General features: G+C 46.8%; 1 non-coding gene across 1 annotated transcript; it reads left to right on the top strand.

The window, feature by feature from the left end:
• Positions 1-15,660: 15,660 nt before the first annotated feature.
• Positions 15,661-15,767, top strand: LOC123463720. Its single transcript, XR_006639110.1, has one exon. It is a non-coding gene; the product is annotated as a U6 spliceosomal RNA (small nuclear RNA).
• Positions 15,768-16,977: the final 1,210 nt, after the last annotated feature.

Below are 16,977 nucleotides of genomic sequence, written 5' to 3' on the forward strand. Positions count from 1 at the left end.
TCTTCTATTGTTTAATCCCAGAAACCCTATGAGGTAGATATTGTTAGTCCCACTTATAGATTCTGCATGAAGAGGTCAGCCAAAGGTCTATTGGATATTGGATCTCAGGGCTGGGGAGATGGCTCAGTGGTGAGAGGCCCTTCCTTGCTAACTCTCTGGGCTCTGGTTCAGTTCCGGAGCCATCCGTGTAAAACAGAGGGACAGTCATCTGTAGCAGTAAGACATACAAATGCGTGCGCGCACACACATTTTTTTTTAATATTTTATTTGTTCATTTTTTATTTATTTATTTGAGAGCGACAGACACAGAGAGAAAGACAGATAGAGGGAGAGAGAGAGAATGGGCGCGCCAGGGCTTCCAGCCTCTGCAAACGAACTCCAGACGCGTGCGCCCCCTTGTGCATCTGGCTAACGTGGGACCTGGGGAACCGAGCCTCGAACCGGGGTCCATAGGCTTCACAGGCGAGCGCTTAACCGCTAAGCCATCTCTCCAGCCGACATTTTTTTTTTAATATTACATTTTTTATTTTCTTTATTTGGTTCCTAGGAATCTGGGTTTTTCTTTGTAGCATTCAGAAGCACATAGTTTTGGACTCACATACAAATATTAATTCCCTCAGCTGACCCTTGCCTCCAGGTTTTACTGTGGCTCTGACACAAAGTGACCTAATGCTTGAGATGCGTAGGCTATGACTTTCATCTCGGCAGAGCCCTGCGGTGCCTCTCAAGCCTTCTCATCCATACCCAGGAGAAAGTGCTCTACTCAAAGCTTCATGCTCTGGCTGGGCTGCTAGGGCTCTGTGTGGCATGAGGCTCCTGACCAGAAGACTTCTCACTTCTGTGTTTTTAAATTTTTTATTTATTTATTTGAGAGCGACAGACACAGAGAGCAAGACAGATAGAGGGAGAGAGAGAGAATGGGCGCGCCAGGGCTTCCAGCCTCTGCAAACGAACTCCAGACGCGTGCGCCCTCTTGTGCATCTGGCTAATGTGGAACCTGGGGAACCGAGCCTCGAACCGGGGTCCTTAGGCTTCACAGGCAAGCGCTTAACCGCTAAGCCATCTCTCCAGCCCACTTCTGTGTTTTTAATAGATTGAGTATTTATTTACTCGCGCGCGAGAAAATGAATGGACATGCCAGGGCCTCCTGCCCCTGCGTCACTGTGCATCTGGCGTTGTGTGGGTACTGGTGAGCTGAACCTGGTCATCAAGCTTTGCAAGCAATTGCAAGCAAGCATCTTTAATGCTGAGCCACCTGTCCAGCTCCTATTCATTTAGTTATTTATCTGTTTTTCATGGTAGGGTCTCATCTAGCCCAGGCTGACCTGGAATTCACTATGTAGTCTCAGGTTGTTCTCATACTCACAGCAATCCTCCTACTTCTGCCCCCTGAGTTCTGAGATTAAAGGTGTGTGCTGCCACACCTGGCTTATTTATTCTTAAGCAGAGACCAATAATACCCTATAATGCTATTAGCGGTATTAGATTCAGTATTGTTTGTAAAAGATAGAACAGATGGCTGAGAATGTGGCTCAGTCAATAGTGTATGAAGCCCTAGGCTTGATCCTTGGCACCGCATAAACAGGCATGGTGGCACACACTTGTGATCCCAGTGCTTGGGAGATGGAGGCAGGTGGATGAGTTGCCTACATGACACTCTGTTCCAAACACACGCACACTGCTGTGTATAAACTAAGTGCTTCTCAATTTTAGCCTCTCTCCCATACATGCACACACACACACACACACACACACACACTGCTGGATACTCAGCAGGTGCTCAGTAGCTCTCATTTTCCCCTTCCCTCTATTCCCCAGCCCTCTCTCTCTTTGCTGGATACATACTATAATAGCTTCAGGTCACTGAGATGAACTTCCAGACCAGGCACAGTTATGGAGGAAGGGATATTTATTGAAGTTTACAGATCCAGGGGAAGTTCCATAATGGCAGAAGAAGCTGGCTTGCTTTCACAGGACCAAGCTGAGAGAGAAAGAGAAGCCTCAGGCCAAAAGCCACACAGCACACTCAGGCACTCCAGGTGGAACTAGGCACTTGGCATGTCTTTAGACTGGAATTTCAAATCCATTACCACACCTTAAGATCCACTCAGTGACATCTCCTCCAGCCAGGTGACTGTAGATCCAAACTACAAATAAAGCACTGAATATATTGGGGCCATCTATTCAGACTACCACATGTACTAAGTGCTCAGTAAGGCTGGGCGTGGTGGTGCATGCCTTTAATCCCAGCACTTGGGAGGCAGAGGGAGGAGGATCGCCGAGAGTTCTAAGCCACACTGAGACTGCATAGTGAATTCCAGGTCAGCCTGAGCTAGAGTGAGACCCTACCCGATAAACCAAGCAACAACAACAACAAAAACATGCTTTGGGCATATAGTTCTCATGGAGATGGCACACAGCTTCCTTGTAAAGTAGATGTCAAGATTATTACCATTTTACAGACAAGGAAACTAAAGCTCATGAAAGTTAGGGTCACACAGCAAGTGGGAGGGAGACCTGGCATCTAACCAGGACCGCCCAACTTCTAAATTTATGTTTTAAATCACTTCAGCACAGGTGTGGTGGTGCACACTTCTACTTCTAGCACTCAGAGGTTGGAGTAGGAGGGTTACTGTGAGTTTGAGGCCAGTGTGGTGAGTTCCAGGTCAGCCTGGGCTATTAGTGAGACTGCATTATAGACACCAGTGGTGGCACATCTGTAATCCCAGCCCTTGGGAGGTTGAGGCAAGAGGATCACTGCAAATCTGAGGCCAGCCTGAGCTGATAGTGAGCTCTACTTCGGCTACTGAGTAAACTCAAAATAAAACACCTGGCTGGGCGTGGTGGCGCACGCCTTTAATCCCAGCACTTGGGAGACAGAGGTAAGAGGATCACCTTGAGTTCAAGGCCACCCTGAGACTATATAGTGAATTCCAAGTCAGCCTGGGCTAGAGTGAGACCCTGCCTCAAAAAATTAAAAAAAAAAGGGGGGGGGGCTGGAGGGATGGCTTAGCCTTTGAGGCACTTGCCTCCAAAGCCAAAGGACCCAGGTCCACATAAGTCATTTACACAAGGGGGCACATGCATCTGGAGTTCATTTGCAGTGGCTAAGAGGCCCTGGTGTGCCCATTCTCTCTGTCGCTCTTCCAAATAACTAAACAAACAAAAATATTGAAAAAAATTAAAAAGTCCTTCTTTATAAACTCCTCTGCTCTTTCTCATTCCTTTCTGGGGCTTCCTAAGGAAAACCTGTGGAGTTAGAGGGTGCCTGCAGTTGGCTTAGGTCACGTGATGCGAGGTGGGACCAGTGTGGTGACCTTATGGCAGCAGGACTCTGTGTGATCACCATTGTCCTCTCCAACTAATGCTAGGGGTATTGTCCTCAAAATAACTTGCAAGGGGTCTCTTTCCTGAGCCCCAGGATGCCAGGCAGAGTCAAGATAAGGTTTGAAGGACTTTAAGGAGTGAGAGCAGACAGGGTAAAAATAAATGTTCACATTAATCCATTATCCTAATGATCGTCCTAAAGATAAGCTTGATCAGATAGGAGCACGGCTGAGATTGATTTGCCTAAAATAAGAACTCCATTTGCATTTTTCTGATATTCCTCTACTTCATTTAGCTACAAGAGACAGCTGCAGCTCTCGCCAAGGACAGACATTTGAAATGTATGGCTGTTGCCTGCATGTGTTTATGTGGTTTCATGTCCTCCCCTCCCGCCTGGGGAGCTTGCAATAGGGAGACAGGGAAACCTCAAGATGACAGCTCTGGCTGGATCACATTTTAAAAATCATACACTGGTGGGGTCAAAATATACGTACAGTGGCTTAGAGAAGATCCTAAGAGTAGACGGTGGCTAGAGAACGTTCTGTCACACACCTCTTCATTAGTAATTCATACCAACCTTGAGAGGGAGCTGCTACAGGCATTTTCATTTTATAGATAAGGAAGCTGAGGTCCAGTAAGGTTAGGGTACGTGGTTCGGGCTATATTTCTTTCTTGCTTGCTTTTTGTTTTTCAAGGTAGGGTCTCTCTGTAGCCCAGGCTGACCTGGAATTTACTATGTAGTCTCAGGGTGGCCTTGAGCTCACAGCGATCCTCCTACCTCTGCCTCCCGAGGGCTGGGATTAAAGGTGTGCACCGCCACACCCAGTTTATGGGCTATATTTCTTATCAATTGTATTGAAGACCCCCAGGCCTGGGTCTTAGCCCTGACTTCCAGACCAAGTTTCTCTTTAAAAAATTCTTTTTAAAAATATTTATTTATTTGAGAGAGAGAAAGAGGAGAAAGAATGAGAGAGAAATTTGCCATCCAGGGTCTCCCCAGCCAATGCAAATGAATTCCAGAAGCATGCGCCACCTTGTGCATCTGGTTTATGTGGTTCCTGGGAAATCCAACCAGGGTCCTTTGGCTTTGTAGGCAAATGCCTTAAGTGCTAAGGCACCCCTCCAGCCCTAATTTTTTTTTTATCTTGTGTCCTGTGAGCTGAGGAGCAGCTGTATGTGCTTCTTGGTGGAGATGGTCGTGGATGGCAAAGACTCTCAAGGTTATGCTCCTGAGCTTCAGGAACTCCACTGACTCCTACTTTCACACCCAGGCTATTGTTCTCCAAGGCCAGTCCCTCTTCAATGAGACTTCATGACTCATGTTTGTAGTAGAAAGGACAGGGCTAGAGACATGGCTTAATGGATAAAGCACTTGCATGCGAAGCCCAGGGACCCAGGTTTGATTCCCCAGAACCCACGCAAGCCAGATGCACATGGTGGCTCATGTGTCTGGAGTTCATTTGCAGTGGCTAGAGGTCCTGGCATACTCATTCTCTCTCTCTCATAAATAAATAAATAAAAAGATATTTTTTAAAAAAGAAAGGACAGAGGCTGTGGAATCCAGTTTTCATGGGTCTAGTCTTGACCTTGCCAGTGATGTCAGGTAGAGTTCATAGGGAGCTCTCTATGCACAATTTAACTTATCATCTCATTTAAATAATGTACTATGGCTGGGCATGATGGCACAAGCCTTTAATCCCAGCATTGGGAGGCAGAGGTAAGAGAACCTCCATGAGTTTAAGACCAATTTGGGAATACAGAGTGCGTGCCAGATCAGCCTGGGCTAGAGGGAATCCCTACCTCAAAAAACAAAAAAACAGACAAATAATGCATTATGTAATGCATTGCCAAACATACTAGTCCACTTAAATTCACAACACTCCCAAGAGATGGTTAATAGTATTATCTCCATTCCATGAAGAAAAAAATAGATTAATTGAGGTAGAGGGCAAATAACTTTTTTTTTTTTTTTTTTTTTTTTTTGGTTTTTCAAGGTAGGGTCTCTGGCTCAGGCTGACCTGAAATTCACTATGTAGTCTCAGGGTGGCCTCGAACTCATGGCAATCCTCCTACCTCTGCCTCTCGAGTGCTGGGATTAAAGGCGTGCGCCACCACGCTTGACGCAAATAACTTTTTTAAAAAGACAGGATCTCATGTAGCCCAGGCTGCCCTAAATTTCCTCTGCAGCCATGGATGGCCTCTAACTCCCAGGGCTGGAATTATAGGCATGTACCACCATCACCCTGCTGAGAGTGAGTAACATACCCAAGGAAGACAGGCTTGTTCCCTAAGACCTCAAGTCTTTTCTTTTTTTCTTTTGTTTGTTTTTGGTATGTGTATATGGCTATGAGATATGAATGTTGTCACGCATATGAGTGTGGGCATGTGCATACCACAGCAACTGCGAGCCAGTCTTCCAGAGTCAGTCTTGGCTTTCCACTTGGTTTGAGGCATTGTTCATCGCTGTGTTTGCCAGCCTAAGTGGCTAGCACACTTCGGAGGAATTCTGTCTTGACCACCTTTCTTGCCATAGACGGGTGCTGGCGTTACAGCTGCTTGTGGTGCAGCATCTGGCTTTACATGGGTTCTGAACTCAGATACCCATGTTTGCATGGGTAGCACTTTATCTACTAAGCCATCTTCCCAGCCCCAATTTTTAAATTAAAATATATATATATATTTGAATGCCAGGCGTGGTGGCGCATGCCTTTAATCTCAGCACTTGGGAGGCAGAGGTAGGAGGATCTCCATGAGTTCGAGGCCACCCTGAGACTACAGAGTGAATTCCAGGTCAGCCTGGGCTAAAGTGAGACCTTACTTGAAAAACAAACAAAAAAAAAAAAAAAGAAAAAAATTATTTGAGGGCTGGAGAAATAGCTTAGCCATTAAGGCACTTGCCTGTGAAGCCAAAGGACCCAGGTTCGATTCCCCAGAACCCACATAAGCCAGATGTACAAGGTGGCACATGCATCTGGAGTTCGTTTGCAGTGGCTGAGGCCCTGGTGCACCCATTCTCTCTCTTTCCCCTTCTCTCTCAAATAATTGTTTTAACTTATTGGGGTGGGGGAAGGGACAAAGAGGCAGATAGAATTAGACACGCCAGGACCTCAGCCACTGCAAACGAACTCCAGATGCATGTGCCACCTTGTACATCTGGCTTATGTGGGTTCTGGGGAATCGAACCTGGGTCCTTTGGCTTCACAGGCAAGTGCCTTAAACGCCAAGCCATCTCTCCAGCCCCTAGCCCCATTTAAAAAAAATTATTTATTTGTAAGGAGAGAAAGAGGGAGTGAGGGAGAGAGAGAGACAGAGAATAAATAGATGTGTGCCAGGGCCTCTGCAAACAAACTCCAGATGCATGCACCACTTTGCATCTGGCGTTATGTGGGTAATGGAGAATTGAACCCTGACCAGTAGGTCTTGCAAGCAAGCACCTTTAACTGCTGAGCTATCTCCCCAGCCCCACTTTTAAAAAATATTTTTTATTTTTATTTATTTGAGAGAGAGTGAGGGAGAGAATGGGTACACCAGGGCCTTTAGCCACTACAGACAAACTCTAGATGCATGCACCACTTGGTGCATCTGGCTTTCGTGGTTCCTGGGGACTCGAACCATGGTCCTTTGGCTTTGCAGGCAAGTGCCTTAACCGCTAGGCCATCTCTCCAGTGCCCCACTTCTTTTTATTTAAAGTTAACTTGTTTCTTTTTCTTCTTGACACGGGGGCTCATTGTGTGGTCTAGATTGTCTTCAAACTCACCAGCCTCCTGTACCAACCTCCCCAGTGCTAGCATTACAGATGTGCACCACTGTGCCCAGCTACGTTATTGTTTCAGAAGTGCAGCAAGGGCTGTATAGTTATGTAGTAAGACCTTGTCTCATGTATGTGTGAAAGAGAGAGACATACAGGGGAAGAGAGAGAGAGAGAGAGAGAGAGAGAGAGAGTCGGGGGGGGGGAGCAGGTAATGAAAAGTCTCCTTCCCTGCCTGCCCTGTCTTCCAGACCCTCCAGCCTTGAGTACATTTTCTCGAATTTGTTTTGCCAGCTGCACATATTCTGTTATAGAGATCTGTTACATATCCAAGCGAATATACAGATGTGCCCTTTCAACTCTCTGTGTGGGGGGTGGTGAATAAATCCTGTTTTATTTTAATTTTTTTTTGACAGGTGTACCCCACTACACCTGGCCAACCTTTATTCTTTGTAAGTTACTCAATCTGTGTGCAGCAACAGGAAGTAGACCAGGTCAGTGTGTGTCCCAGCAGTACACAAAATGCCCTCAATGGCCTCTGCATAGTGGTGAGGGACTCTGAGCACTGAGGGAATTAATGCATATGAAGTGCTAGCAAAATCCTGGGCAAGATGTGACAAGCCAGGGACCTTGTTGTGGTCATCAGTATTTTTTTTTTGAGGCAAGCCCAACAGACTGGCCTTTTAATTTTTATGCAAGAGAGCGAGAGCAAAGAGAGAGAGAATTGGTGCACCAGGGCTTCCAGCCACTGCAACTGAACTCCAGACGCATGTGCCACTTTGTGCACATGTGTGACCTTGCGTGCTTGCCTCACTTGGTGTGTCTGGCTTACGTGGGGCCTGGAGAATTGAACATGGGTCCTTAGGCTTCTCAGGCAAGTGCCTTAACCGCTAAGCCATCTCTCCAGCCTAATCATCAGTATTTTAAGCCCAGCCAGAGTGACGTCTATAACCCTCTCTCAGACTTCTGGTTCAGCTTCTATTGCACCAGGGTGCCAGTCAGAAGTTGAAATCATTCCAGGTCCTTGAGAGTGATTTGGACTAGGTGGGAATCATGGAAAACAGCCTCTGGCTTAGAGGTGTGTCAAGACTTCCAGGAATTTCCCCAGCCCAGTGCCGTGGATTGAGCCCAGGGCCTTGGACCAAGTAGGTAAGTACTCTATCCACACTCAATATTGATAAACCTTGTGGGTCCTTCCTTCTTTCCTACCTTCCTTCCTTCCTTCTTCCCTCCTTCCCTCTCTCTCTCCTTCCTTCCTTCCATCCTTTCCCCTCCCTCCGTCCTTCCTTCCTTTCCTTACTTCCTTCTTTCCCTCTCCTCTCCTTCCTTTCTTACAACTTGTGTAACATGGTGTGAGTGATGTATGCACGCACATATGTGCCCTGTTCCCTAGCCTGCCGTGGCTGAGGCAGAACATCTAGCGTCCTGCTCCATTGATCTTCTGACCATTCTCATTTTAAGTCAGTCTCTTACCAATACCAGGTTTTGCTGGTTCTCTCAAGCCCAGGCAATTCCTTGGTCTTTGCTCCCCATTGGGAGACTGGTATTACAGGCATGTATGGCCCCACCCAGCTGCTTAAGTGTGATCTGAAGAGTCACACTAGGCTGGTTTCAGGCCCCCTCAGGCTTTCTTGCTTCCACAGGAAGTGCACTTAAGGGCTGAGCCATCTTTCCCGCCCTCCTACCCCCTCTTTTAAAAAATCTTTTTCTTTCTTTTTAATTTATTTTTATTTATTTAGTTTAGAGTGACAGACAGAGAAAGAGGCAGATAGAGAGAAAGAGTATAGGTGCGCCAGGGCCTCCACCCACTGTAAACTCCAGACGCATGTGCTCCCTTGTGTATCTAGCTAATGTGGGTCCTAGGGAATCGAGCCTCGAACAGGGTCCTTAGGCTTCACAGGTGAATGCTCAACCGCTAAGCCATCTCTCCAGGCCCTCCCCCCTTTTTTTTTACAAGGTAGGGTCATACTCTAGCCCAAGCTGACCTGGAATTTACTATGTAGTCTCAGGCTGGCCTTGAACTCATGGTGATCCTCCTACCTCTGCTTCCAGAGTGCTGGGATTAAAGGCGTGCACCACCATATGTGGTTTATTTATTTGAGAGAAAGAGAGAGAGGCAGATAGAGTGAATGAGCACAATAGGGCCTCTAGCCACTGCAAATGAACTCCAGATGCATGCACCTCCTTGTGTATCTGGCTTTACGTGGATACTGGGGAATCAATCCTGGGTCATAAGGCTTTGCAAGCAAGCACCTTAACTGCTGAACCTCTTTCCATCTTCATATATATATATATATATATATATATATATATATATATATATATATATATATATATATTTTAAACTACCTGTATTACAAATAGCTTGAAAGGTCCCAGGAGGACATTCATACTCTCTCTTCTTCTCTTTCTTCTCTCTCTTTCTCCACTTTAAATCAAAATTCAAGCATCGCATTGGGTGGTTCCTTTGCCTTTTATCGCCCAACAATACTCTTGGAGTATATTTCATAGCAGAACATAAAAGCCTCCTTTGTTCTTTTCCCCACTGCTGAGGGTCCTTTGTGTGACTGTACTGTAATCCACAGAGCCAGCCTCCTGTTGGCGGACGTTTAGGTCATTCCCGACCTTTTGCCACGGCAGACGCTGCCGTACTGAGTCCCATTGTCAGCGCGTCATCCTGCACGCACACGTGGGCGATATGGGCTGATGAATTCCTGTGTGTGGGATTTCTGGGCGAAAGGGTATGCGTATGCGTATGTGGCATTTAAAGTAGCATTGCTGGTTTGTCCATCATTGGGCTTGCACCCAGAGATCGAGACTCTGTTGGCCATGCAGGAGAGACTCTCTTCCTCTGTACCCTCCTGAGCATCACACCAACTCAGGCCTTTGTCCTCGTAATTCGTGCTCCCTGGAGTGTCCTGTCTCACCTGTCCAGCCTGTGCCCTTTGTAAGGATGGATTCAAGGGGACACTGAGACAAATTGTTCTTTGAGGCCACAAGACTTATTTAATGCCAGGTGGGAGAGTGGCAGGCTCTTAAGCAAAAGGAAAGCGACCACCAAGAAAGGGAAGGGTGATGGTTTTAAGGCTTCTTGGAGAAGGTGGGGGAGCTGAGAGGAAGGGCTCTTGTTAATGTGTTACTGGGGGGGGGCGGCTGCATGGATCATATAGAACTTGAGGGGAAGCCAGGCACACGTGCGGCTCGAGCATGCAGTCATTCTCTGGGTAGGGGTGTATGGTCTCTAGTTAGTGTATGTCCATCCTGATGGGTCACTGGTTAGAGTTCAGTTACCCTGGGATACATGCTAAATTCCTTTGGGGAAGTGAGAATTGCTGAGTCGCAGTAGGATATTAGTTTCTGTAACAGTGAGGATTCACAGGAGTCACAGGTCACAGTAGGAAGCCTGGCACAGCTGTGGAGAAAGGAGGGAGAGACAGACAGCTAGCCGCAAACCTATCACTTCTGTTCTTAAGACATGGATCAAAGACCCCCATTATTACACCTCCTCTTTGCTGACTCATCTCTCTGCCCTCTGGTGAGGTCCTAGAGCAAGGCGCCCAGTAAGTAGCCCACCAGTAGGTACCTACCTGGTAGGTAATTGGTCCACCAAGGTGTCTAATTTCTGGGTCTCCAACCACTGGAGTTCAGGAACTTCTGTTATTGGTTCTGACACTCATCTTTCTCTTTCTTCCTTCCTTCCTTCCTTCCTTCCTTCCTTCCTTCCTTCCTTCCTTCCTTCCTTTCTTTCCTTCCTTCTTTCCATCTTTCTTTCTTTCTCTCTCTTTCTCCCTTCATTCCTTCTCTCTCTCCCTTCTTCCTTCCTTTCTCCTTACTTCCTTTCTTTTCTTCCTTTTTAAAATATTTATTTATTTGCAAGCAGAGAGAGACAGAGAGAATGGACACTCCAATGAACTCCAGATGCATGCGCCACTTTGTGTATGTGGCTTTACGTAGGTACTGGGGAAACAAATCCATGTCATTAGGCTTTGCAGGCCTTAACTGCTGAGCCATCTCACCTGCCCTCTCTCTCTCTTTCTCTTTCTTCTTTCACAGGGTCTGTAGCTCCAGCTAGACTTAAACTTGCCATATAGCCTAAAATGATCCTAAACTTCTGATCCTAACACCTCCCGACTGCTGGTATTACGAGTGTGCACCCCCACACCCAGTTTATTTGATGCTTTCCGCATACTAGGCAAGCATTCTACCAGCTGAGCCACACCCCCAGTTACCACTCACTTTACGAAACGCTGGGGTCACCAGCATTGGGTCCCAGCGAAAAGCCAAGTACCACAGGAGCCCGCCAGGGACGCCCACAGCAGATGTCAAGGCACCTCTGAGGCCGCAGGTTCTGATTCCCTACACGGCGTCTCTGCGTAGTACATTATCTTTCAAATTGTTTCCCATTCCAGCTGGGCTGCAGGACCTTGCTTTTTGCTGTTTGAAGAAGAACAGAAAACTTCTATGCCCTCTTCCCACCCCACAAATGAAACTGTCATCATCCAAATCAGTATTGGCCAGAAAGGCCAGAGGGTGCGCTGGGGCAGGCGGCAGTAATCCCCAGGGCCCGGGGGTGGGGTGGGGGGGGGGAGGGGACGGCAGATGGCTCCCCAGGCAAGCCTCGAAAGCCAGGATTAAAAAGTAATTTTCAGCGTGCTGAAAATGGGACTGCAGATTTGGGTCACCCCAATTAACTCTTTCCTGGCTGTGAGCAAGAGCCTTGGCACCGAGAGAAGGTGCCTTGCCAGGGGGTGAGGTCCTAGGGAAGCCATCTGAGACTTTCTACTTTGGGACCTCCGAGTCAGCCTTCTCCCAGGGGCGAGACCCCACCTCTTCTCTGAAGGTGCAGTCTGTCACAGGGGAGTCCCTCCCCCACTCATTTCACCTCAAAGGGTTCAGACTTTATCGCAAGGCCCTCAAGTGGGGCATCCTCTGGTTCTCAGAGAACGGTGCAGCAGGAGATTGCCCCGCCGAAGAGGCAGTACTGTGTCGCCAACTACTTCCTGTACAGATAAATGCCGCTGCTCTTCCCGCCATCCAGGAGTCTCAGCAGCTGACTGTGTTCTCCACTCCCCCACCCCGCCCAAGAATCGATTTATCTCAACAGCCAATGCATTGAATTCTTTACCTTGAGGAATGAGGTGTTTTGTTTTTTTTTTTTCTTTCATTTTGAACTGTGAGATTGCAATGGGGTTCCCTTTTTCTCTTTGGTTGCCAGGAAACTCAGAGCCAAGTCATGTAATGAATTCCATAAACTCCCTGCATGCATCTTTAAAATGTTTTCTTTATTTACTTGAGAGGGGGGGGGAAGGGGGGAGAGAGAGGCAGACAGAAAGTAAATATGGGCCTCCTGCCACTACAAACAAACTCCAGACACATGTGCCACTTTGTGCATTTGGGTACTGGGGAATCGAACCCCGGTCGGTGGGCTTTCAGGCTTGGCAAGCTAGCAAGCGCTTTTAATGGATGAGCTATCTTTCCAGCTTTCCACGAATGCATTTTCTAGTTTTGGTTTTTCAAAGTAGGGTCTCTCTCTAGCCCAAGCTGACATGGAATTCACTCTATAGTCTCAAGGTGGCCTTGAACTCACAGCGATAAGACTGTGCCCCACTACACTCGGCTTTGCATTTTATTTTTCTACCTATCTTGTTTCTCTATTCTAATTTATATGTCCCCTGGGTCCTCATTTGATTTTTCTGCTTGTATTTTACTGTATGGCTGAATGTATACCTTGTATGTTTTGTATTAGATCTTTTGTACGATGAGTATAGATAGAGTATAATAATAGGTAATAGAGTATAAATAAGTAAATCCAGAAATAATTCACTCAACTTTTCAAATCAGTACCTGTTGCATGCTTAATACTGATTAAGTCATTAATGACTGATACAAATAAAATGTAAACATTTAGTACTTTTCATATGCCAGGAATGTAATCTATCCTGTTATCTATTCATTTAATTTCATGACATAAACAATTAAATAAGCTAGAATACACAAAGCATTTATCACAGGGTTAGCTATTCCTTTTTAAAAATTATTTATTTATTTATTTGCAAGCAGAGAGAGAGAGAGAAAGAGAGAAGGGAGAAAGAGAGAGAACGGCACGCCATATCCTTTAGCCACTGAAAACAGACTCCAGACACACGTGCCCCTTGTGCATCTGGTTTATGTTAGTCCCAGGGAATCGAACCTGGGTCCTTAGACTTCTCAGGAATACGTCTTAACAGCTAAGCCATCTCTCCAGCCCAGGACTAGCTATTCTTTATTGGAGGACTGGGTGGTGGTGGTGGTGGTGCAGGGTCTTGTTATATAGCCCCAATTGACCTTGAACTCAAGATATTCCTGCCTTAGCATCCCAAGTGCTGGGATTATAAACCTGTACCATCATCCACGTGGCGGTACAGGAGCGGTAGCTATTATTAGATAACACTTTTTTTTTTTTTTGAGGTAGGGTCTCACTCTAGCTGATCTGGAATTCGCTATGTAGTCTCAGGGTGGCCTTGAACTCTTGGTGATCCTCCTACCTCTGCCTCCCGAGTACTGGGATTAACAGCGTGTGCCACCATGTCCAGACCACATTGTTTTTTATGCATGTGGTTTTATTTATTATTTGTGAGGAGAGAGAGAATGTGAGTATGCCAGGGGCTCTTGCCACTGGAAACAAACTCCAAACCCATGTGGACTTTATGCATCTGGTTTCATGGAGGTACTGGAGAGTGAAACACTGCCCATCTGGGCCCAGGGTTTGTGTAGTCGTTATGAGGGAGAGTGCAGTTTTCCTTTCTGCTGAGTGGCAGTCTGACCATAGTGTGGCTGGGATCTGGGCAGCCATCCCACTCTGAGCAGAAAGCTCATCTGACGAGGGGCCAACGCGGGAAAGTGGAGCCTAGAAGCAAAGAGCAGAGCTGTAACAGGTTCTCGTCCTAAGGACTTAGTTGCCTGCAACAAGCTGCACCAGAAGCCATCAAAATCTGTCTCCAGGGGCTGGAGAGATGGCTCAGCAATTGTTTGCCTGTAAAGCCTAACAATCAGAGTTCAATTCCCCAGTACACATGTAAAGACAGATGCACAATGGCTCTTGGATCTGGGATTTGTGTGCAGTGGCTGGAGGCACACCCATTCTCTCTCTCTGCTTGCACATAAAATAAGTTAAAAAAAAATTTTTTTTAAGGTGCTTACTTGAAGCAAGGCATGCCTCTGGGTGGATGATACAGTAATCTCAATCTCTCTCTCCCCTTCCTTCACTTCCTCCCTCCCCTCCTGCCTCCATCTTTTTCTCCCTTCTTTCTTTGAGTTTGTGTGATGACTAATCTTTGCCAACTTGATAGGCTTTAGAATGACCATGGAAATACACCTCTGGGTGTGTCTGTCAGGGTGTTTCCAGAGAGGTTATCTGAGGTGATGAGACTCACCCTAAATGTGGGTGATTCTCTGGGCTGAAGACCAGAACTGAATCGCCCTCTTCTTCCTGATGGGGGTTGCAATGTGACCATGCCACCTGCCCCCACCTCCATGGACTATGCACTCACACCGTAAGCCAAAACAAACCCTTCCCTACTTAGTTTGTCCTTGTCCGGTATTTTGTCACAGCAATGGCAAAAGTGACTCAACCAGTTGGTCGCCAACCACGTATAACAACAAAACACCTCAGCTTGTATTACAACTCTTAGTATTTTTTTTTTTTCACATTGAATGGACTTGGCTAACATCAAAGCTAGTCAGTGGCAGTCTCAATACTTGAAGATATTTCTGGCTTCAGAGTCCACACACCGGGCTCATAGGAGCTTGCACACAGTTGGAGACAGATGAAACAAGTGGACAAGGGGTCAAGGTAAGACTAGCTGGCCATTATACTAGTTAAGACAGGGGTTGTAGAGATGGAGCAGTGGTTAAGGTGCTTGCCGGCAAAGCCTAAGGACCTGGGTTTGATTCCCCAGTACCTATGTAAAGCGAGATGCACAAGGTGGTGCATGCATCTGGAGTTCATTTGCAGTTGCTAGAGGCCCTGGCATGGCCATTCTCATTCTATTATCTATCTATCTATCTATCTATCTATCTATCTATCTATCTATCTATCACCTATTTATGTACATACATACACATACATAAAACTGCCTCTTTCTCTCTCAAATAAATAAACAAATAAAAAATATTTTTTTAAAAAAGCTAAGACAGGGCTGGAGAGATGGCTTAGCGGTTAAGTGCTTGCCTGTGAAGCCTAAGGACCCCGGTTCAAGGCTCGGTTCCCCAGGTCCCACATTGGCCAGATGCACAAGGGGGTGCACGCGTTTGGAGTTTGTTTGCAGAGGCTGGAAGCCCTGGCGCGCCCATTCTCTCTCTCTCCCTCTACCTGTCTTTCTCTCTGTGTCTGTCGCTCTCAAATAAATAAAAATTAAAAAAAAAAAAAAAAAGCTAAGACAGCCGGGTGTGGTGGCGCACGCCTTTAATCCCAACACTTGGGAGGCAGAGGTAGGAGGATTGCCGTGAGTTCAAGGCTACCCTAACACTATATAGGGAATTTCAGGTCAGCTTGAGCTAGAGTGAAACCCTACCCCAAAAACAAAACAAAACAAAACGCTAAGACAGTGCTCACTTCAGCAGCACATATACTAAAATTGGAAGGATACACAGAAGATTAGCATGGCCCCTGCATAAGGATGACACACCAATTCATGAAGCGTTCTCTATTTCTGGAAATTTGCGGAAGAGGGGGCGGAAAGAATGTTAGAGCCACACATTGGGTCATTATGCACAGAGACATGGCCACTTACCCATAACTGATGGCTAACCCTGCAATGCATGATGCATATTCCCAACGAGGAGGGTCCCTGCAGAGGGGGGAGGATAGGGAGGAGGCTAATCATGGTACCAACATGACTGTATTCACCGTGTACATAATTAATAAAAAAAACCTGCTAAGACATGGTGTACTTGGGGCATCATTGCTCAGAACTACCTTGCTCCGGACCTGGGTGAGTCTAGGAGATGCGTGTGCTGCTTCGCGGCCACACCAGCTGCTCTCTGTGTTTCTGGGCTGACTCTGCTCAGTTAAAGGAGAAAGATGCCTTGAGGACACCTCAGGAATCAGCACGATTCCACCAGCACAGGTCAAAGGGGATACAACTTCTAGGGCTCCCTGTTCATGTAGGGCCATTGTTGTGGTTCATGTGGCTGAACATTTGGCCCCTAGCAGGAGGTGCTGTTTTGGAAGACCATGGAACCTTTGAGAAATAGAGCCTCACTGAAGGAAGTAGCCACGGGGGGTGGACCTTGAGGAACTTGAGGTTTCTTTTTTGGTTTTGGTGTTTTTTGAGGTAGGGTCTCCCTCTAGCCCAGGCTGACCTGAAATTCACTATGTACTCTCAGGGTGGCCGCGACCTCACCGCGATCCTTCTACTTCTGCCTGGAACTTGAGATATTTGTAGCCCGGCCTTGCAACCTATTCTCTGCTTCCTCACTTCCAGCCATCTCACACCCCTTTCCCTACTGTATCCCTTCTTAAGTCATATGCCAAAATCAATTTCCTTCCTTAAGTGGTTTTTATTAGGTTCTTTGTCACAGCAATGAGAAAAATAACTCATAAGCCACTTAGGGACTTGTGTCTGTCTGGCACCACAACTGAGTTCAAATTTCCCCATGTCTCTCCATCCAGGCATTCAGAGAAGGCGGGAGCCATCGTCCAAGAGGGCGTAGCCACTGTGTGAGCTGATGGTGGTTTTTCAAGCACACAGGATGTAAGAATGCCAGGGTCACGGAGGCTTCTACCCAGATTTCAAAGGAAAGCCTGGAAGCTGGGCAGTGTGTGGCAGAACCAGAGTCCTAGCAGGCAGCTCCTGAGAAGCCAGTGCCTGAGGTTGGGTGAGTAAAGCCACAGAGGCAATGGAGGGAGTGAGGGATGGCAG

The sequence above is a fragment of the Jaculus jaculus genome, chromosome 9 (assembly GCF_020740685.1).
Source record: "Jaculus jaculus isolate mJacJac1 chromosome 9, mJacJac1.mat.Y.cur, whole genome shotgun sequence".
In the NCBI taxonomy this organism is placed as follows: domain Eukaryota; kingdom Metazoa; phylum Chordata; class Mammalia; order Rodentia; family Dipodidae; genus Jaculus; species Jaculus jaculus.